We start from the raw sequence: 11664 nt of genomic DNA, 5'->3' as shown, positions 1-11664 counted from the left end.
ACAGCTACCAGAAGACTTACAACTTTCAGACAGGTTGCCCACGTCACATACGTCGCCTACGTCATCTAGCTCAGTTGGAGGCTGCGCAGTAACGCTCAAAACAGTTTTGATTTTCCTTCACTGGTCTCCCTCCAAAACAACGGGATCTGTTGGTCCATTTCTTTAACTGTCTATGGTTAAACTTGTCGACATATCTGCAGACTCACAGGTTTCTCCACCATATTACGTAACCAGGATCAGCTCATTTCTCCATCCAGCATGTTGTTGTATGCTGTCCTTAAGCCCTTTGTCTGCATATGAATGCTCAGCCTCTGTTAGCCACATCTGGTTCATGTGTCCGGCAATTAGGGCCTGTAGAGGAACACAATGTTCCTTCCCCTCCCCCCTCCTCCTGCTACATGTGTTTGCAATCTACTCCTTCCTGATTTTGGTCGTCATTGGCATTTCCTCGCTGTGTCTGTTTGGGTAAAACGCCCTGAGTACAGGCCCGTCCCTTGTGCAGAGCTTTGACGGAGAAAGCCCCGAGCGGCGTGCTGATTATCCCCGGGTGGAGTCACAGCACCGCCGACAACTCAACCCAGGTCAACAACTCCGCAACTCACAGTGTCTCATCTGAGCAGCAAGTAAATATTGTGACATGAATCGTACGGATGATAATTTCTACAGCGGCTGAATGCCTTCGTCGGTGCAGCATGTCTCCGTATCTGGTAATCCACGAGAGACATTGTCAGCTATGGAAGCCCATTTCTGACACTTTAGTGAAGAAAACAAAAGGCATTAGCCTAAGTCTTTTATTTCCCATAATATATGCAATACAATGACAAAATACACACGTTTGAGTTATCCAGTCTCCTTGCAGCGGTGGTGGAAGAAGTATTCAGATCCTTTACTCTAAAAAGTATCAATTCCACACTGTAAAAATACATATAAATATATACATATAAAGTAAAATTCCTGCATTACAATTGACACTGCCTGGCATAGTTTTAGGAGCAGGGCCACACCCCAAACACGCCTTTTCTGGTAATCCTATGAATACCCACCTAACATTCTCTTCTCATTCGCTCTAGCATTCTGCACCCCTCCCTCCCACCTTCTTTCTGATCCTCTCCTTTCTCCTCTTCTTTAGGGCCTGAGGGGGGTCCGTAGTGCACGGGTGCTATGACGGAGTCCCTATTGAAGCCTCCCCAAACGCAGTCAACATCAAGTCAACTAATGACTTTAAGCAAGTTTACGTCTCGCTTTCCAGCGATGTAATGCCTCGCATTTTTCATTATTACATTATTCAATACGTATCCGCTTGATGTTGTGGGGAAATGCTACTTAAAGGGGCTCAGAATTTTGGACTGTGTCTGTCGGTACGTTCAGTTTCCTGTTTTATTTGGAAGTCTGGTCACTGTCTCGTCTTGTCTCTAGTTTTACTTCTTACCTGTCTCATTGTCCTGCCCCGCCCTAATGTGATTCACCTGTTCCTCATTACCTCCTGTATTTAACCTCTGTGTTCCCTTTGTCTCTTGTCACATCATTTTGTCCTGTCAGCGTCTTCCTGTCGGTGTGCCGGATCGTCCCCCACAGTGTTTTGTTCCTCTTTCCAGTCTCTGTGCTCCCATTCCTATTTTCCTTTTGTTTTTCTCCTTTTTGGACTTTTTTTGCCTTCTGCGTTTTAGATCCCTGTGTTGTTGCACCTCTGCCTTTATGTTTAATATATTCTTGTTTAACTTCTCCTGCCTGTCTGCCATCCACATCTCTGCGTTTTGGTCCTAAACTTCAGTCAGCTGTCACATGTTCAACATTGTTCAGAAAGCACTGATAGGCCTACACAAGCTGAAATAGTTTCAAAAAGTGTAAAAGTGTTTATCATATTACAAAAATATAGGTAATAGGCTTTAAAAACTATTGAAAACTGGCTGCTGAAACACCGGCCTGCTGCAGAACCAGAGACGTCTGACTTTGAGATCCAGGAAGATTTATTTACAACTCCATCATGAAGTTAACTACGAAGTTGTGTTTGACGTTACATGAGAAGTTGGATGTGGTTCTGAAATATAAGTAAATAATAATAATGCACATCAATAAGCGTCTGACTTACTATGAACATTATTTACCAAAACTAAATGTTAGAGCCACTAGCATATAACAAGAAACACTACTAAGAATTACGTTCATTTCTCTGTAAGAATTACCATAAATGTGACATGTTGCTCAGTAACACAAACTGAGAATAAGCCACATCTATTTCAGCACACATAGCCATAAAAGAGCAAACAGTGTAATACACCATATGAAATTTAACGTAAAATTTACAGTAACTTACTGGCAATAAATGTCCAGCACGTTACTGTGAATTCTTTTTAAGGTAAAGGTACTGTACTTCCATTTACAGTATTTTATGCATTCATTGTAAAATACAAAACAATTAAACACAACATAAGATAAAAAGTAAAAATAGAGTAGTTTACTATTTACAGTACTATAGTGACTATACTGTGATTTTGTCATGTTGACAAGGTCGTAATGTAAACTTTACAGCATTCTACTGTAAAAATGACATACAGTAGGGTTACTGTGAAATCTAAAGGAGATAACTGGAGATTTCACAGCCGGTATTTACAGTGGAAGCATGTAGCTCCACAGGTAACATTAAACAATCTGCACATATATCAGCCTTGCAATGAGAAACACAGCAACAGCAATATTATCAAGACGATAATATCTCTCTCTCTCTCTCTCTCTCTCTCTCTATCTCTCTCTCCAAATGTCACGTCACAATACGGGCTAAAGTTCCACATCGTAGCAGAACACTCATTGAAGATAACGAGGCAGTAAAACGGCATGGCAGTTTAGCAACCTACAGAACGGTTTTAACTTACAATCTGGGCTGCACACATCAAACGAAAACAGGAAAGAAAAGATTAAAAAAAGAAAGAAAAACTCTACATTCTGTCCCCTTCTCCTGTCGATCGGGACCAGAAAATAGTTTATCTTTCACCATTGTCCACCGTTTTTTCGAAGCTAGATCCCATGGAGGCAAACAGAAGATGGGGGGGTTGGCTCTCTATGGCTGGGCTGAGCCACAAATGTTTCCAACATCTGGCTCCGCCCCTGCTTAGAGCCACACCATCAACACCATCCCTCTGATAAAAACCCTCCCTCCCTCTCTCTCTCCGAGTGGCTCTTTTCACTTCCTGTAAAAAAAAAATGAGTGAGGGTTCACTGCCGCTGGCTGCACCACTAGTCCTGAGGCCTGCGGTGGTGCACTTAATAAACACAGGTCATTTGTCGAGTGAAAGACATTAAAGTGTAAAAGCCCCAGGTATTAAGACCGCCAAGCATGAGCTGATCTATGTGGCGTCCCCCCGGCGGTGGAGGAGTGCTGAGCCTGCAGCGAGCTGTGATGACGGACCTGTTTCACAGTGAACAAGTAGACATGCTGAACTCTGGGGCGTCTGCCTCCCTCTGGGCTCACAGCCATTACAGGACATGATGCCTGGAGACCTTACACCATATTCCTTTTAACAGAACACTGACTCCATATCTGGCAACGTCTGTGTTTGTGTCGCAGAGGACGGGCAGACGGGATCGTTGTTCTGAAGCTCTCTGGTGTATCTGGGGCGAAGAGGGCACCGCTCCTCAAGCCAAGAGCTGCATGAAAAAAACAACAACAACATGCACCCTTGACATTTACACGTGGAGCTCATGAGCGGTCGTGCATCGCTGGCTTTTTTTTTAATTTGACCTTCTCAGTAAACACTTGTTGTGAATGTTTTGAAAATAATAACGATGTGGCTTCTGACTCCTCGTTTTCCTCTCGTGTCAAGACAGTGACCTCATCCAGCACAGGAGAACGGGTCTGATGAAACGTAGGGGCCGTTAGAGACCACCAGAGGAAAATAGGGGAGGGTCCTTGATAGGTGGAATATTTAATTTAAGCATGGAGGTTTTCAACTGTATTTCATCTATTCTAAGGATCATCCATGGATAGTTTGAGGTAAACTGATCCCACAGCTGAGAATAGAGGGGTATGTGTAAAACTAGTAGTGTCTTACAAATAAGGAGTAGTTTCAAAGGTCAACATGTTTCACAGAAATAGATTAACTGACCGGTGCAGGACAAGAAGACCGTAAGAAACGCAGATAGTCTGATGTTCAGAGAGACACTGTGGGTACACACTTGTGTGTGTGTGTGTGTGTGTACCCACAGTTCAATAACTGACTAAAGCTGCATTTAATCTAAATTTATTGCACTCATGTGTGCAGTCTTCTCCATCATTTCTGGTCATGATTCCCAGATATCAGTCAGGTTTTTTTTATTCTTTGTTGAGGAAAGGGTCATCCAACTTGTTTTTTAGTCTAGCGGGATATTAAGTTATTTTCCTATCTTTATTCAAGAGCGCATTGTTCCAATTTGAGAGCATTTCTTACTGATATCACATTCAGATCTTGGAATAATTCCCTCAAAACCTTGAACAAAAATGAACATTTATTAAAAACACAATCACTTTGAAACGCGTGTGTAAATGTAGTCCGTGTTGTGTAAGAGCGAGACCACAGTCAGGGTTGTGCTTTCCATGTAGTCCAGCTGCAGCGACCTGCACTGGGTTATTGCTTAATTGTGTGCATACACCTGTGTGTGATGGGGGTGCAGTTCGAACATAAACCCCCAAACCCTGCCATTGTTACTGCCACCGAGCCACATAGGACCACCTCTATGCTGATGAATGGGTGGTAGTAGCTCAGGAGGGTCGCTGGTTCAAGTCCCCAAACGGACCTGTATGGTGGTGCACTGGTAGCTGGAGAGGTGCCAGTTCCCCTCCTGGGCACTGCCAATGTGCTCTTGGTCAAGGTACCGAACCCCCTTTCCATGGGCAGCCCCCCCCCCACACACACACACTCTGACATCTCTCCATTTAGTGCATGCATAGGTACTGGCCTGTGTGGATTAACAACAGGGTGAAAACGTTCTAATTTCTCCTTGCGTAATTAATATAGATATGTACACATTATTATTATACATTATCTTTTCCATACTAAATAGTCAATTTTTATTTGGGTAATTTCTTTCATCCACCAGAGATGTAGACTTGGACTTGAGTCACCGTTTTGATGACTTGCACCTTGACAACAATTAAATAATTTGAGACTCGACTTGTAAGGTAATGACTCGAGACTTGACGTGGATTTGAGGCATGATGATTCGAACGACATGCGTGTATTCATACGTTTAAATATTAGCTGTAAAATAATACAATGTAACATTGTCCATGTGTACTACAGGTGAGAGTGCTTTATCTCGAGTGTAAATAAAAGTGACTTAGTTTCACGATGCTGTGAGGAGCAATAATTCCTTAGCTCACAATCCATTAAAACAGTTTTATTTTTTCCAGCAATTATTTTGCTGAAACACATGCCGGGAACACGTTTAGGGATGCTGAAGGGTTAAAATTTTCCCCTGCCTCAAAGAGTTGCTTTTGTTACTGCGTCAGCTGACGGATGGGCTGAACTGCCAAAAACAGTCAGTGTGGTCCACTGAGTGACTGATACTGCCCTCCCTGGCTCTCGGTCCAGAGTGGCCAGCCGTAGCGGGCCCCTCATTAGGCGTCTGGATGGCAGAAGGGATCCTTCAAAGAAGCATATATCATGTCCTTCAGGAGCCGCAGACTGTCAGGACGTTTGTCTCGGGCTGAAGGAGGAATGTGAAGAGCTCAAATTGCAGATACAAAGAGTTCACAAGTGCACTCTATTCTGACAGAACACACCCAAACTGACATGAATGGAACTTTAATTATACAAACAGACATACAAACACTTCTATATCTAAACCCAGTAACGTTTTGAAGCAAATTCATAACCACATAAAAAAGACAGTGGTGGCAGAAAAGCTCCGATCTTTTACTTAAAGATCGAAAAAGTAGCAACGCTACGGTGTAGAAAAGACTCAGTTTCAAGTAAAAGTTGGCCAGGTTGATAGCTCAGCCTGCACCAATGTCAATGTAAAAAAGGGGAGTTTTTAGTGAAATGTTGTAAGAACAATTATAGGTAAAAGAGGCCAAAAAGCTTCACAGAACTAGAGTTATGTGATAATTCTATGTCTGTTATTTTTAGTCGTTTTTTGACTCAATTTTATATGTTAACCCTTGTGTTGTCACTACAGTTATTTTATATCAGAAAACGTGGTTTCTTTCACCCAAATGGCCCAAAAAATAACATGGATGCATGAATGTAAAGAACAATATGTGGAACCATCCAACATTCTCAGCAGGTAAAATGAATGATTACTTTCATTAAATGTTGGATGTTTCATTAAAATTGTATAGAATTTATAGCAAAAGAAACTTTTAAACAGTATCCTGACTAAACTTTTACATGAACCAGTCTGTGATTCCCTCGACATCCTCTGATCCTAGCTATTAGTCAAAAATAATTCATAACTTGTGCTATTTTTAACTCAAAAAGTAGGTACAATGTCACATACATTAAGTTTGTTGAACACAAATTTAAAAAGTCAAAAAAATATTGGGGAAAAAGCAACAAAACTGTGGGGGAAAACTGTCTAAAAGAAGTTAATCTCCAATTTTGACCAGGAAGAACAAGTTCATGGTAGACGGACCAGCACTAGGGTTCAAATGTTCATTCGTTTTGAAATAATTAATAAGTTAGTTTTCAAAGGACATTAGGCACCCAATATCCGCAGTTAAAACTGTCAATACCTGTAGAAATACAGGACAGGTGTTGAATCACACTGACTCCAATAAACCCCAAGTTCTAATCTCTGTTCTTCTTTTCTGGGTTATTTTTAATTTCTCTCCTGAAAGACGAGCTGGGATCACGTCTCTGAGAGCAAGTCTCTCCTCTCTAAGTAATCTGGTGTCCTGATACCACTTAGTCATCACTGAGATGCCGGGGTGGAGGATGAGCATTTCAAAACACTTGAACCGTGTGTCACGCACTCCACTGTTCTCCAGGAAAAAAAGAAGAAAAAAAAAAGACTTGACAGCAAACTGTTAGGGAGGCAGAGTGGATGCTCTTATCCTCGCGCAGCTTTTATAGGCATCTCAAGAATTTACAACGGCACACCCACACAGAACGTACAGAGGCACTGACACTCAAGACTTTAGAGAGAAATGGTGCATCACAAATTCAGATACTAACGCACACGTGTACGCAGGGCTTTAAAATGACTTTTTTGCTCACCGGTCAACACAGGCTAGAAGAATTTTAAATCACCAGCCAATCAGATTTGCCATCAGCCACGTTGTTTTAGATAGATAGATAGATAGATAGATAGATATTTATTGATCCCAAAAAATGGGAAATTACAGTGTTACAGCAGCACACAAAATATACATACATACAATATACATGAAATAATAATAATTATAATAACAGAATATAAGAATAAAATATAAGAATGTAAGAACAAATATTTAAGTATATACAAGATGGGAAAAAACAAAAATGTGCAGCTGTTTAAATATAAGTATGCTAAAAAAAATGTAAATGAACCAATCGTTCCGGTTGCCCTTATTGCAATGTTGTGGTGTCTCAGAGTCTCATCTAGCTACTAACTTTACTAACTTTACTACTTCCCTTTCAGCTCCTTTGGTGCCGTTCCATTTGTCGTCTCCGTCTCAGCGTGGCTTGTGGTCCATACTGCACACGGTAGGTTGTGTGAAACATCACGACATAAGCGTTCATGGGAAATGTAGGTTTTAATTATTAATAAGATTACAAGCCAAAGACACACAAAACCGCCCCAGATTTCTTGGTGGGAAACAGACCAATCTGGAATCCTTTCTGCAGCCGGCCGATTCAAACAGCCGCAGTGGTGTCTGCTTCATTCATCAGCGGCCAAGTTGGCTGTCAACTTCTCAACGTAACCCGCCAAAGTTCGTTTTTACCCACATTGGGCGGGTTGGCGGGTGTTAATTTAAAGCCCTGCATACACGTGAACACATGCTTTCTTTCTGTCCCAGAGTCAGTGTTGTAATGTAATGAAGTACAAATGCTTTGCTAGTGTACTTATGTACAATTTCCACATATCTGTACTTTACTTCGTTATTTATATTTCTGGAAACTTGTACTTTTACTCCACTACATTTCCTGAAAAGAATGTACATTTTTACTCCACTACATCTCCCCTAAGCATCTTAGTCACTCGGTACTACAAAATAAAATCTGAAGGAATTTGTCACACTGGAAGAAAGTCGTTTGGCAAATCATTGCTGCTAAAAAAAAAAAAAAGTTAATGCACCCTCCGTTCCAGTTGGTTAACTGATGCCTGTTTGTTGCCAAGCAGCAAAAAAATAAATAAAACATAGGCCAAAACTGAAGAAGAAGAGGAGGAAGCATAAAGACTGATTCAGTCATGGGAGCACCTGCTTCAGGCTCTGCCGCCATGGTAACAGATGATGACCACCCCGACAACCGTGGTGATGAAGATACCGTTACACACTTTAGTCCATAAAGTTCACAATCAAAGTTTTTTTTTTTTACTTTTACTTCTAATACTTAAAGGTCCAATGTGTAGGAATTTAGCGTGGAGATCATATATCGCAATCAACTCTCTCGCGCCACGCGGTTCCAAGTACGTATTACAGCTACGGTGGCCTTCACACGTCAAAAAGCTGACCTCTTGCTCTTTTCAATATCCTTTTCTTTATCTGGCCAAAGAAGAATACTCCTGTTCCTGAAATTTGGTTTCCTGTGGGTCTTTGGGTCCGGACTTTGGGCTTGGGCCACTGTCTCACTCAAGGTAAATGAGGGGGGGTCGCAGTCTGGGTGAACCAACTCTTTAAAAGATGCCACTGAAATGACCAAAACATCCAAATTGGTTTCCTAGCTCATGAACATGGTGCTGATGTTCGAGCCCGGGAAGTTAGAAGCTGTAAAACGTTTTTTTCTTCGTCTTTAAATCCTTTAGAGGACATTCTCTCACACCAACCCACTGCAAGACGTTTTACCCCCTGAGACCCCGGCTGTTTATGTCGTTCTATTTTAAAAATATATGTATATGTGCCTATTCTCCTATCCTATCCTATAGCTTTATGAGATTCCCTCACAGCTCATACTGTAAATCCCACGGGAGCCAATCCCACCGAAGCCTTTCACATTCTACCCATAATGCCGCCGTCATGAAGATGGAACGGCAGCGTGAGGACGGAGACGACGAGATATGAGCTCAGAGACCGTCCCAACCACGCCGTCCATCTCCACCTTAAAACTGCCAGATCTGGGGGGAAATCACGTCTTTCCTCGTCCCATTTGCCCCCCCCCGCCACGCATAGTTAGCTTCAAAGAACCTGTCGTCCCCGTTAGCCAGAAATCACTTTAAAAGGGTTGTTATTAAATTGCAAAAGCCTTTTTTCGGCTGTCTCTGTATCAAACACAAATGCACAAAAGCGGGCTTTTCTTTCCCTTTGAAGGCTGCACATTGTGTGGGCTTTTCTGTGCACGTCTCTCCATGGAGGAAGAAAAACGCGATCTGAGAGGCAAAGCGAGCAGTGGTTGGCATGTTGCGAGACCCTGAAAATCACACACACACATGCACACACATGCACACACAAAATCAACTCCCACACGACAGAAAAATGCTCTACATCCTGGTGTTTACCTCCCCTGCAGCCGGGAAAGCTATTACTGCTGCACATGTCATTGCATGTTTCATTGGGAACAATGTCAGTAAAATTGGTTTCATTACCTAGACTCAAAGGCCTGCTGAACACTGCACAAACTCCTAATGGTCTGGCCCGCGATTCATTATTAATTCAATACGTTTGTGTATTTTTTTTCACCCTTGGGGAGTGACATTACATATTCTCTTCAATAACGGGGTTCACAGTCGCCTTCACACAATACTATGACTGATAATGTCCTTTTTGACTATTAATTCAACTTATATTTCACAAAACAGACCAGCTGACGTAATCAGAAACAGGACCAACAGTCGACCGCCATCTTTGCAGCTCGGTGAGGCTGCACTGAGACCCACTGACGATGCTAGCACGCCGACGGTTTAGCTGATGTAATCTTTACTATTTTAAAGTTTTAAAAATTCAAAAATTGCATTTCCGAAAGTCCAATCTAAGGTCAGCAGAGGAAAAGACTTTCCTTTGTGCTCCAATTGCTTTGCAGATCAGACAGGGTTCGGGATTATGCTCGTTCAGAAGTAGAAGTTTATGGTCACATGGGCAAAATCGGAGTGAAATTGTTTAATTTAACTACACTTTCAGACAGTGTCTCCTGAAAGGCATCCACCATATTTGACGTAAATCTATGTGCCTGTTATTTGACAGTTTGATAAAAATGTTTATTATGCTTTAGATAAATATGTATTTGCTGATTTGTATTTAGATAAATCACTGGGAGAGTCTGTTACAGCCTGACTGGAGATAAAACTGAGATTATTGCTCATATTCAAGTCTCTGTTCTGCTTGTTCAACGGCTGTTTGGTAAATTGCTCTCAAACACATTTGGAGAGAATTTGAAATGCTATTTTTATTCTAAATGCTTATTATTTTGGCACTATTGATTTTCCTTTGGGGCTGACTAAAAGCTCTTTGGGGAGGGCGCCAAACATTCCTCTGTGTTGGAAAAACCCTGGAAGAGGTTGTGAGTGTGGAACCATTGGTTTTGGAGCATTAGATGTTTTGAACACACAGCAGGGACGGGGTTTTAAAAGCTGTTTGACCATCAAAACAAGCAGGCTTGATAATAGCAGGTCGCTTTCACACAAGAGATCGTCTGTGAAAGACGCACTCTCATGTACTGGAAAGGGGCGGCGCCGGGGTAGAGCGTGAAGGACATGAAGCAAAGAGCAGCCAATGCCGTAATTTGGTCATAAACAACTGGGTCTCTCCCTTGAATCTGTCTGATGATTTCAACATCCATCCTCACCAACACAAGTTCCCGGATCTCCTCGTCTCTCCAGTTAACCCTCATGTTGTCCTCGGGTCAAATTGACCCGTTTTCCTATATCAATGTTCTTAATTCCCCAAAACAACATGATTGGTTCCACACAACACTCTTTGGCAAGAACAAATCTCTACTTTTCATTTTGGGGCGTCTCATTCTATTTTATAGCATTCAAAAAAACAAATGGAAGTGTTTTTGAAATAGTATTGAGGAAAAGTTGACATATTCCAGTCTGTGATTATCCATCAACATCCATTCCTTTAATTTTAGTCTAAATAATTAATAATTTCTGCTTTCCCAACTAATAAACGAGGTTTATTGACCATAAATTCCCAAAAATACTGTAAAGCTAAAGTTAATACGTCAGCGTTATGTAGTGTTGAAAATGTCAAAAAAGTGACAAACATTGAAAGAAAAAAAAGCATCAAGTGTTGGAAAGAAAGTGACAAAAACATGAGAAAAAGGTAAAAACGTCCTCAACAAATTTCAATTTTGACAGGAAGACAACACAAAGGTTAAAAAAAAAAAAAAGTCAATAGAGCAGAACACGTTTTCTCCCATCCTAGTTTGGTGCAGACTAGTCAGACCCTCCTCCATGGCGCTGTGGAGGATGGTCTGACATTGCGAGACTACACAGACTGACATTACTACTCGGCCTCGTTTTAAGACATTTCTGCTGGAAAATACAGCTGAAAGTTGTTGTTTCTCCTACTAATACTCGTCACTTTTTAACCCTCGTGTTGTCCTCGGGTCA

Source organism: Etheostoma spectabile, chromosome 22 (genome assembly GCF_008692095.1).
Source record: "Etheostoma spectabile isolate EspeVRDwgs_2016 chromosome 22, UIUC_Espe_1.0, whole genome shotgun sequence".
NCBI lineage: Eukaryota > Metazoa > Chordata > Actinopteri > Perciformes > Percidae > Etheostoma > Etheostoma spectabile.
The sequence above is the reverse complement of the archived record's forward strand: the minus strand, read 5'-3'. Positions refer to the sequence as shown.